The sequence below is a fragment of the Oncorhynchus masou genome, chromosome 29 (genome assembly GCF_036934945.1).
Source record: "Oncorhynchus masou masou isolate Uvic2021 chromosome 29, UVic_Omas_1.1, whole genome shotgun sequence".
In the NCBI taxonomy this organism is placed as follows: Eukaryota; Metazoa; Chordata; class Actinopteri; order Salmoniformes; family Salmonidae; genus Oncorhynchus; species Oncorhynchus masou.
Window position 1 is genome coordinate 1469336 of NC_088240.1, and position 10915 is coordinate 1480250.

At 43.6% G+C, this 10915-nt stretch overlaps 1 protein-coding gene across 1 annotated transcript in view; it reads left to right on the forward strand.

Moving 5' to 3' along the window:
- LOC135518894 (hyccin 2-like) overlaps positions 1–10915 on the forward strand; it is a 326139-nt gene that overhangs the window by 43559 nt on the left and 271665 nt on the right. The window contains exon 2 of the mRNA XM_064943845.1: positions 6301–6383. The gene's annotated coding sequence lies outside the window, so the exon portion shown is untranslated. The remainder of the gene's footprint in view (positions 1–6300; positions 6384–10915) is intronic.

Genomic DNA, 10915 nt, shown 5'->3' on the forward strand with positions numbered 1-10915 from the left:
GACTACATCATTTGTACTCCTGGGGCTGGTCTGTTGTGACTGAAGGAGGGGGCTGGTAATGGGGGAGGGGGCTGATTAGTTGTGATGAAGGATCATTTGTATGTTGTGACTGAAGGAGGGGCTGGTCCTGAAGGAGGGGCTGGTAAGTTGTGACTGAAGGAGGGGGCCTGGTAAGTTGTGACTGAAGGGTGATTAGTTGACTGACATCATTTGTGTCTCCCCACCTGGTATGTTGTGACTAATGGGTTGTGATTGGTCTGTTGATACATCATTTGTGATCCCCAGGAGGGGGCCTGGTAAGTTGTGACTGAAGGAGGGGGCTGGGGTGATTAGTTGTGACTGAAGGATCATTTGTGATCCCCTGTTGTGACCCTAAGGGGCTGGGGCTGGGGTGATTAGTTGATAAGGAGGGGGCATCATTTGTATCCCTAATGGGGGGCTGATTAGTTGATAAGGATCATTTGACTGAAGGGGGGGGTTGTGACTCTGGTCTGTTGTGACTAATGGGGTGATTAGTTGATAAGGATCATTTTGTGACTGAAGGAGGGGGCTGGTATGTTGTGACTCTGGTCTGTTGTGACTGAAGGATGGGGTGATTAGTTGTGACTGAAGGAGGGGGCTCATTTGTACTGAAGGAGGGGCTGGTCTGTTGTGACTGAAGGGGGTGATTAGTTGATGACTGATCATTTGTTGTGACTAATGGGGGGCTGATTAGTTGATACATCATTTGTGATCCCCACCATGTTCTCTGGAGTGACTAATGGGATGATTAGTTGTGATGACATCATTTGTGATCCCTGTTGTGACTGAAGGAGGGGGCACCTGTTGTGACTAATGGGGTGATTAGTTGATACATCATTTGTATCCCCACCCTAATGGGGTGATTAGTTGATACATCATTTGTATCCCTAATGGGAGTGATTAGTTGATACATCATTTGTATCCCCACCTGTGCTAATGGGGTGATTAGTTGATACATCCATTTGTATTTGGGGAAGGCTCCCTGTTTCAGCCCCCCCTTTCAATGGGGTGATTAGTTGATGGCCTGCACCTCATCATTTGTGACTCCCTAATGGGGTGATTAGTTGATACATCATTTGTGTCCCTAATGGGGTGATTAGTTAATAATCTTTACAAGATATAAAACAATATCATTCAGCACAATCATTTGTCCCATCCTACATAGAGGTCCTAATAATCAAACATCTAACTGGGGTGATTAGTTTAGATAAAAAAATGCATCATTTGTGTCCCTTATGAATGGGGTGATTAGTTGATACATCATTTGTACAATGATCCTAACTAAAAACATGGGGTGATTAGTTGATACATCATTTGTATCCCCACCCAATGGGGTGATTAGTTGATACAGTCTTTTGTATTTTTAATACTAATGGGGGATGATTAGTTGATACATCATTTGTATCCCCACCTAATGGGGTGATTAGTTGATACATCATTTGTATCCCCACCCTAATGGGGTGTGATTGATTAGTTGATACATCATTTGTATCCCCTGAACAGGCAGTTAACCCACTGTTCCTAATGGGTTCTTAACTGTGATTAGTTGATACATCATTTGTATCCCTTGGTTTTACTTGTGTTTAACCTAAAGATCTTTAAATGGGGTGATTAGTTGATGAGGTGGCACATCATTTGTATCAGTGTTTCCTATGTCATTAATATACAAAGTAATGGGGTGATTCAAGTTGATACATCATTTGTGAGTCCCGCTGACTGAAACCATGAATGGGGTGATTAGTTGATACATCATTTGTATCCCCACCCTAATGGGGTGATTAGTTCCCCACCCTAATGGATACATCATTTGTGTCCCCACCTAATGGGGTGATTAGTTGATACATCATTTGTATCCCCACCCTAATGGGGTTATTAGTTGATACATAATTTGTATCCCCACCCTAATGGGGTGATTAGTTGATACATCATTTGTGTCCCTAATGGGGTGATTAGTTGATACATCATTTGTGTCCCTAATGGGGTGATTAGTTGATACATCATTTGTATCCCCACCCTAATGGGGTGATTAGTTGATACATCATTTGTATCCCCACCCTAATGGGGTGATTAGTTGATACATCATTTGTATCCCCACCCTAATGGGGTGATTAGTTGATACATCATTTGTATCCCCACCCTAATGGGGTGATTAGTTGATACATCATTTGTGTCCCTAATGGGGTGATTAGTTGATACATCATTTGTATCCCTAATGGTTGATACATAATTTGTGATTAGTTGATACATCATTTGTATCCCTAATGGGGTGATTAGTTGATACATCATTTGTATCCCTAATGGGGTGATTAGTTGATACATCATTTGTGTCCCTAATGGGGTGATTAGTTGATACATCATTTGTATCCCCACCCTAATGGGGTGATTAGTTGATACATAATTTGTGGGGTCCCCCCACCTAATGGGGTGATTAGTTGATACATCATTTGTATCCCCACCCTAATGGGGTGATTAGTTGATACATCATTTGTGTCCCCACCCTAATGGGGTGATTAGTTGATACATCATTTGTATCCCCACCCTAATGGGGTGATTAGTTGATACATCATTTGTATCCCCACCCTAATGGGGTGATTAGTTGATACATCATTTGTATCCCTAATGGGGTGATTAGTTGATACATCATTTGTATCCCCACCCTAATGGGGTGATTAGTTGATACATCATTTGTGTCCCTAATGGGGTGATTAGTTGATACATAATTTGTATCCCTAATGGAGTGATTAGTTGATACATCATTTGTGTCCCCAATGGGGTGATTAGTTGATCATTTGTGTCCCTAATGGGGTGATTAGTTGATACATCATTTGTGTCCCTAATGGGGTGATTAGTTGATACATCATTTGTGTCCCTAATGGGGTGATTAGTTGATACATCATTTGTGTCCCTAATGGGGTGATTAGTTGATACATCATTTGTATCCCCACCCTAATGGGGTGATTAGTTGATACATCATTTGTATCCCCACCCTAATGGGGTGATTAGTTGATACATCATTTGTATCCCCACCCTACATCATTTGTATCCCTAATGGGGTGATTAGTTGATACATCATTTGTATCCCTAATGGGGTGATTAGTTGATACATCATTTGTATCCCCACCCTAATGGGGTGATTAGTTGATACATCATTTGTATCCCCACCCTAATGGGGTTATTAGTTGATACATAATTTGTATCCCCACCCTAATGGGGTGATTAGTTGATACATCATTTGTATCCCTAATGGGGTGATTAGTTGATACATCATTTGTGTCCCTAATGGGGTGATTAGTTGATACATCATTTGTGTCCCTAATGGGGTGATTAGTTGATACATCATTTGTGTCCCTAATGGGGTGATTAGTTGATACATCATTTGTATCCCCACCCTAATGGGGTGATTAGTTGATACATAATTTGTATCCCCACCCTAATGGGGTGATTAGTTGATACATCATTTGTTAATGGGGTGATTAGTTGATACATCCCCCACCTAATGGGGTGATTAGTTGATACATCATTTGTGTCCCCACCCTAATGGGGTGATTAGTTGATACATCATTTGTATCCCCACCCTAATGGGGTGATTAGTTGATACATCATTTGTGTCCCTAATGGGGTGATTAGTTGATACATCATTTGTATCCCCACCCTAATGGGGTGATTAGTTGATACATCATTTGTATCCCTAATGGGGTGATTAGTTGATACATCATTTGTATCCCTAATGGGGTGATTAGTTGATACATCATTTGTGTCCCCACCCTAATGGGGTGATTAGTTGATACATCATTTGTATCCCCACCTAATGGGGTGATTAGTTGATACATAATTTGTATCCCCACCTAATGGGGTGATTAGTTGATACATCATTTGTGTCCCTAATGGGGTGATTAGTTGATACATCATTTGTATCCCCACCCTAATGGGGTGATTAGTTGATACATAATTTGTGTCCCTAATGGGGTGATTAGTTGATACATCATTTGTATCCCCACCCTAATGGGGTGATTAGTTGATACATCATTTGTATCCCCACCTAATGGGGTGATTAGTTGATACATAATTTGTGTCCCTAATGGGGTGATTAGTTGATACATCATTTGTGTCCCCAATGGGGTGATTAGTTGATACATCATTTGTGTCCCTAATGGGGTGATTAGTTGATACATAATTTGCGTCCCTATTATTAGTTGATACATCATTTGTATCCCCACCCTAATGGGGTGATTAGTTGATACATAATTTGTGTCCCTAATGGGGTGATTAGTTGATACATCATTTATATCCCTAATGGGGTGATTAGTTGATACATCATTTGTATCCCCACCCTAATGGGGTGATTAGTTGATACATCATTTATATCCCCACCCTAATGGGGTGATTAGTTGATACATCATTTATATCCCTAATGGGGTGACGGCTCATATGCAGATGACCATGCTTTTGGAATAATTCCTGATAACTATGTTAAATTAAAATGTGGGCTACTGAGCCAGTAATAAGGGGTTCAGCAGACCAGGCTCCAAATGATCAGCCCCTGGGGATGTGTTTCTTTGTCTGTTAGCAAAGAATCCAGGACTTCTTTCAGTGAATTTCCAAATAGAGAACTTCTGACCAGCATTTTCAGTATCATTCAATAGATTTTCACCATCTACATCAAAACTACTCTTTTCAAGAGCTGGCTTTGAAATACATTCAAATATAAAGCCTGCAGAGATCAAATGGTGATTTGAAATGCATTAATGATATCCATTTTGTCAGTAATAGGGCCAGAATCGAAATACATTTCTTGGGAGAGAAGAGGAGACACAACCCTTCCGGGATTTAACAGCTTTCCAACATTTAGCTGGGTTCCCTGTACATTCAGAGAGTGTATTAACATAAACATCTGATTTAGCTTTTTTAAACTAGTTTTACACAGATTTCTCAAATCACCTGAAAGACTGCCAGTCTGGGCCCCGATGTTGAATCTAGCTTTGGCCCAGGCAGCATCTCTGTTGTGTGTGACTTCAGATAGCTCTGGACTGAACCAAGGGAAAGACCGATTTCCCTCTTTAAAAAAACCTGTCATGTTTATCTACAATACGTGACAGAAGTGGTTCAGAGCCAGCTCTGGGTCAGGTATAGATGCAATACAATCAGTCACAAAAGGCAATTTCATTTTAATGTTTCAAATTGCTCGTTGATAAAAAACACATTTTGGATAGAGGCATCTGTAAATCCCTGACACATCCAATGGGACAGCGGTCACTAATATCCAAAGCACTCCCAGCGTATTTCTCTGGAGTATTTATAGGTCAATCAATGTCAATTTCGTAGGGTTCTTTAAGTTTGGATGATGTGAAAGGGATAAATGTCATGGAAACTTCATAAAATGTGTGATTTACTAATTATCCCTAGCGCAAATACATCCGTGTCTGTCCGGAGCTCTCATCCGTGTCTGTCCGGAGCTCTCATCCGTGTCTGTCCGGAGCTCTCATCCGTGTCTGTCCGGAGCTCTCATCCGTGTCTGTCCGGAGCTCTCATCCGTGTCTGTCCGGAGCTCTCATCCGTGTCTGTCCGGAGCTCTCATCCGTGTCTGTCCGGAGCTCTCATCCGTGTCTGTCCGGAGCTCTCATCCGTGTCTGTCCGGAGCTCTCATCCGTGTCTGTCCGGAGCTCTCTGGCGTTGGAAACGGAGGGCCCAGAGTTGTTAATAATAGGACGTTTCTAACCAAACCCAATTGATACAATGTTTCAAGTACTTTGCAGACAGGGCCGAGTAACAGTTTAATTTCAATTATAATATCTTCGTATTTCAAAATATAGTCGATAGTTTATTAAAACACACAGAATGTGTCTGTTCAATTTTTAAATGTGTTTTTCCAACCAATAACTCAAAGATTGGATTATACCTATTAGGAAAAGAAAGTAATAGCAATGACGTTTCTCCGGGTTAGCACCATTATGCCAACACCTTCAGATACAACATGTACAACTCTCATAGAGACTAAAGAGGAAATGGTAAAAAGTGACTTTACATGTAATGATAATATTGTCCTCACATCAATTTAGTTGACCAAGAACCTTTCCAATGTTTGATGACAACACCCGGGAGCCATTTTCACCCAGGTGAATTCCATCTTCCACAAAGTAGCCAGGCCTAATCCAGAAGGTGTCATAATTGTCGACAAAATGGTCTAGCTTTACTAGACCCGAACAAGGCAACTGGCATCCAGTTAAACCATAGATCATCTCAATCCCAACCAACCTGACTGATTGTTCTCTCATTTTCTAGGTGACTGAGCGAGCGACAGATGAGTGACAGCACGGACACCCAGCTTTTTCACCTGGTGGACATCTGAACTCTGGAAGAGTGAGGTAAGGTCAGGGGTGAACGGCCAGTCTGATATTTTTATCTCACTCCACTCAGTAATTTGTCCAATGATCTTTCTCTGTTAGTCCATTTTGGGGGCCTGTGTTGTACTGATTTCTTCACTGTCTCATAGCCTCAGTAGGGGGCACTAGGGCTGTCCCCGACCCAATTTTTTTATTTATCTTTGTCAATCTAGAGTGGGCTGTTCTTTCGATTAATCGATTGGAAAAATACATGTTAAAAAATTGACCAGACACACCAGATGTGTTTTAATAAAATCGACTATTTTGATATATGAAAATGTTGTTATAATTGAACTTAAACTGTTATCAATCCCATCTGCAAAGAACTTGAAACATTGTATCAACTGGGTCTGGCCAGAAGCTTGCTATTATTAACTATTCTGGGCCCTCCGTTTCCAACTCCAGTGAGCTCCGGACACATACTTGTATTTGCGTTAGGGATAAGAAGTAATCCAGTGTTTTATGACGTTAACACTGGATCAGATGATGACATTTTTCCATTTTTATATTGAGGCTTGTGGTTATCGAAAGGAACAGAGCTGAAAATATTTTTCAAATACATTGAGGAACTGTTGTCATTCTTTTTTAAATTTTTTTTTATTTCACCTTTATTTAACCAGGTAGGCTAGTTGAGAACAAGTTCTCATTTACAACTGCGACCTGGCCAAGATAAAGCATAGCAGTGTGAACAGACAACACAGAGTTACACATGGAGTAAACAATTAACAAGTCAATAACACAGTAGAAAAAAAGGGAGTCAATATACATTGTGTGCAAAAGGCATGAGGAGGTAGGCGAATAATTACAATATTGCAGATTAACACTGGATTGATAAATGATCATGTACAGGTAGAGATATTGGTGTGCAAAAGAGCAGAAAAGTAAATAAATAAAAACTGTGGGGATGAGGTAGGTGAAAATGGGTGGGCTATTTACCAATAGATTATGTACAGCTGCAGCGATCGGTTAGCTGCTCAGATAGCTGATGTTTGAAGTTGGTGAGGGAGATAAAGGTCTCCAACTTCAGCGATTTTTGCAATTCGTTCCAGTCACAGGCAGCAGAGTACTGGAACGAAAGGCGGCCGAAAGAGGTGTTGCTTTAGGGATGATCAGTGAGATACACCTGCTGGAGCGCGTGCTACGGATGGGTGTTGCCATCGTGACCAGTGAACTGAGATAAGGCGGAGCTTTACCTAGCATGGCCTTGTAGACGACCTGGAGCCAGTGGGTCTTGCGACGAATATGTAGCGAGGGCCAGCCGACTAGAGCATACAAGTCGCAGTGGTGGGTAGTATAAGGTGCTTTAGAGACAAAACGGATGGCACTGTGATAAACTGCATCCAGTTTGCTGAGAAGAGTGTTGGAAGCAATTTTGTAGATGACATCGCCGAAGTCGAGGATCGGTAGGATAGTCAGTTTTACTAGGTAAGCTTGGCAGCGTGAGTGAAGGAGGCTTTGTTACGGAATAGAAAGCCGACTCTTGATTTGATTTTCGATTGGAGATGTTTGATATGGGTCTGGAAGGAGAGTTTGCAGTCTAGCCAGACACCTAGGTACTTATAGGTGTCCACATATTCAAGGTCGGAACCATCCAGTGTGGTGATGCTAGTCGGGCAAGCGGGTGCAGGCAGCGATCGGTTGAAAAGCACGCATTTGGTTTTACTAGCATTTAAGAGCAGTTGGAGGCCACGGAAGGAGTGTTGTATGGCATTGAAGCTCGTTTGGAGGTTAGATAGCACAGTGTCCAATGACGGGCCGAAAGTATATAGAATGGTGTCGTCTGCGTAGAGGTGGATCAGGGAATCGCCCGCAGCAAGAGCAACATCATTGATATATACAGAGAAAAGAGTCGGCCCGAGAATTGAACCCTGTGGCACCCCCATAGAGACTGCCAGAGGACCGGACAGCATGCCCTCCGATTTGACACACTGAACTTTGTCTGCAAAGTAATTGGTGAACCAGGCAAGGCAGTCATCCGAAAAACCGAGGCTACTGAGTCTGCCGATAAAAATATGGTGATTGACAGAGTTGAAAGCCTTGGCAAGGTCGATGAAGACGGCTGCACAGTACTGTCTTTTATCGATGGCGGTTATGATGTCGTTTAGTACCTTGAGTGTGGCTGAGGTGCGCCCGTGACCGGCTCGGAAACCAGATTGCATAGCGGAGAAGGTACGGTGGGATTCGAGATGGTCCAGTGACCTGTTTGTTGACTTGGCTTTCGAAGACCTTAGATAGGCAAGGCAGAATGGATATAGGTCTGTAACAGTTTGGGTCCAGGGTGTCTCCCCCTTTGAAGAGGGGGATGACTGCGGCAGCTTTCCAATCCTTGGGGATCTCAGACGATATGAGAGGTTGAACAGGCTGGTAATAGGGGTTGCGACAATGGCGGCGGATAGTTTCAGAAATAGAGGGTCCAGATTGTCAAGCCCAGCTGATTTATACGGGTCCAGGTTTTGCAGCTCTTTCAGAACATCTGCTATCTGGATTTGGGTAAAGGAGATCCTGGAGAGGCTTGGGCGAGGAGCTGCGGGGGGCCGGAGCTGTTGGTCGAGGTTGGAGTAGCCAGGCGGAAGGCATGGCCAGCCGTTGAGAAATGCTTGTTGAAGTTTTCAATAATCATGGATTTGTCGGTGGTGACCGTGTTCCCTAGCCTCAGTGCAGTGGGCAGCTGGGAGGAGGTGCTCTTGTTCTCCATGGACTTCAGTGTCCCAGAACTTTTTGGAGTTGGAGCTACAGGATGCAAACTTCTGCCTGAAGAAGCTGGCCTTAGCTTTCCTGACTGACTGCTTGTATTGGTTCCGGACTTCCCTGAACAGTTGCATATCGCGGGGACTGTTCGATGCTATTGCAGTCCGCCACAGGATGTTTTTGTGCTGGTCGAGGGCAGTCAGGTCTGGAGTGAACCAAGGGCTATATCTGTTCTTAGTTCTGCATTTTTTGAACGGAGCATGCTTATCTAAAATGGTGAGGAAGTTACTCTTAAAGAATGACCAGGCATCCTCAACTGACGGGATGAGGTCAATGTCCTTCCAGGGTACCCGGGCCAGGTCGATTAGAAAGGCCTGCTCACAGAAGTGTTTTAGGGAGCGTTTGACAGTGATGAGGGGTGGTCGTTTGACTGCTGCTCCGTAGCGGATACAGGCAATGAGGCAGTGGTCGCTGAGATCCTGATTGAAGACAGCGGAGGTGTATTTGGAGGGCCAGTTGGTCAGGATGGCGTCTATGAGGGTGCCCTTGCTTACAGAGTTAGGGTTGTACCTGGTGGGTTCCTTGATGATTTGTGTGAGATTGAGGGCATCTAGCTTAGATTGTAGGACTGCCGGGGTGTTAAGCATATCCCAGTTTAGGTCACCTAACAGAACAAACTCTGAAGCTAGATGGGTGGCAATCAATTCACAAATGGTGTCCAGGGCACAGCTGGGAGCTGAGGGGGTCGGTAGCAGGCGGCAACAGTGAGCGACTTATTTCTGGAGAGAGTCATTTTCAGAATTAGTAGTTCGAACTGTTTGGGTATGGACCTGGAAAGTATGACATTACTTTGCAGGCTATCTCTGCAGTAGACTGCAACTCCTCCCCTTTGGCAGTTCTATCTTGACGGAAGATGTTATAGTTGGGTATGGAAATCTCAGAATTTTTGGTGGCCTTTCTGAGCCAGGACTCAGACACGGCAAGGACATCAGGGTTAGCAGAGTGTGCTAAAGCGGTGAGTAAAACAAACTTAGGGAGGAGGCTTCTGATGTTGACATGCATGAAACCAAGGCTTTTCGATCACAGAAGTCAACAAATGAGGGTGCCTGGGGACATGCAGGGCCTGGGTTTACCTCCACATCACCTGCGGAACAGAGAAGGAGTAGTATGAGGGTGCGGCTAAAGGCTATCAAAACTGGTCACCTAGAGCATTGGGGACAGAGAATAAGAGGAGCAGGTTTCTGGGCATGGTAGAATATATTCAGGGCATAATGCGCAGACAGGGGTATGGTGGGGTGCGGGTACAGCGGAGGTAAGCCCAGGCACTGGGTGATGATGAGAGAGGTTGTATCTCTGGACATGCTAGTTGTAATGGGTGAGGTCACCGCATGTGTGGGAGGTGGGACAAAGGTGGTATCAGGGGTATGAAGAGTGGAACTAGGCGCTCCATTGTGAACTAAAACAATGATAACTAACCTGAACAACAGTGTACAAGGCATATTGACATTTGAGAGAGACATACAGCGAGGCATACAGTAATCACAGGTGTTGAATTGGGAAAGCTAGCTTAAACAGTAGGTGAGACAACAACAGCTAATCAGCTAGCAAAACAACAGCAGGTAAAATGGCGTTGACTAGGCAACGGGGCCGACAGATAAAACATAAACAAGCAGAATGAGGTACCGTGATTAATGGACAGTCCAGCGTGCATCAGCTATGTAGCCAGGTGATCAGTGGGGGCAGGGAAGCTGGATTAGTGAGTGTTATCCAGGTTAAAAAAACTAACAATGACTAAATAGCTTGTAGCTAGTTAGCTAGTTAGCTTC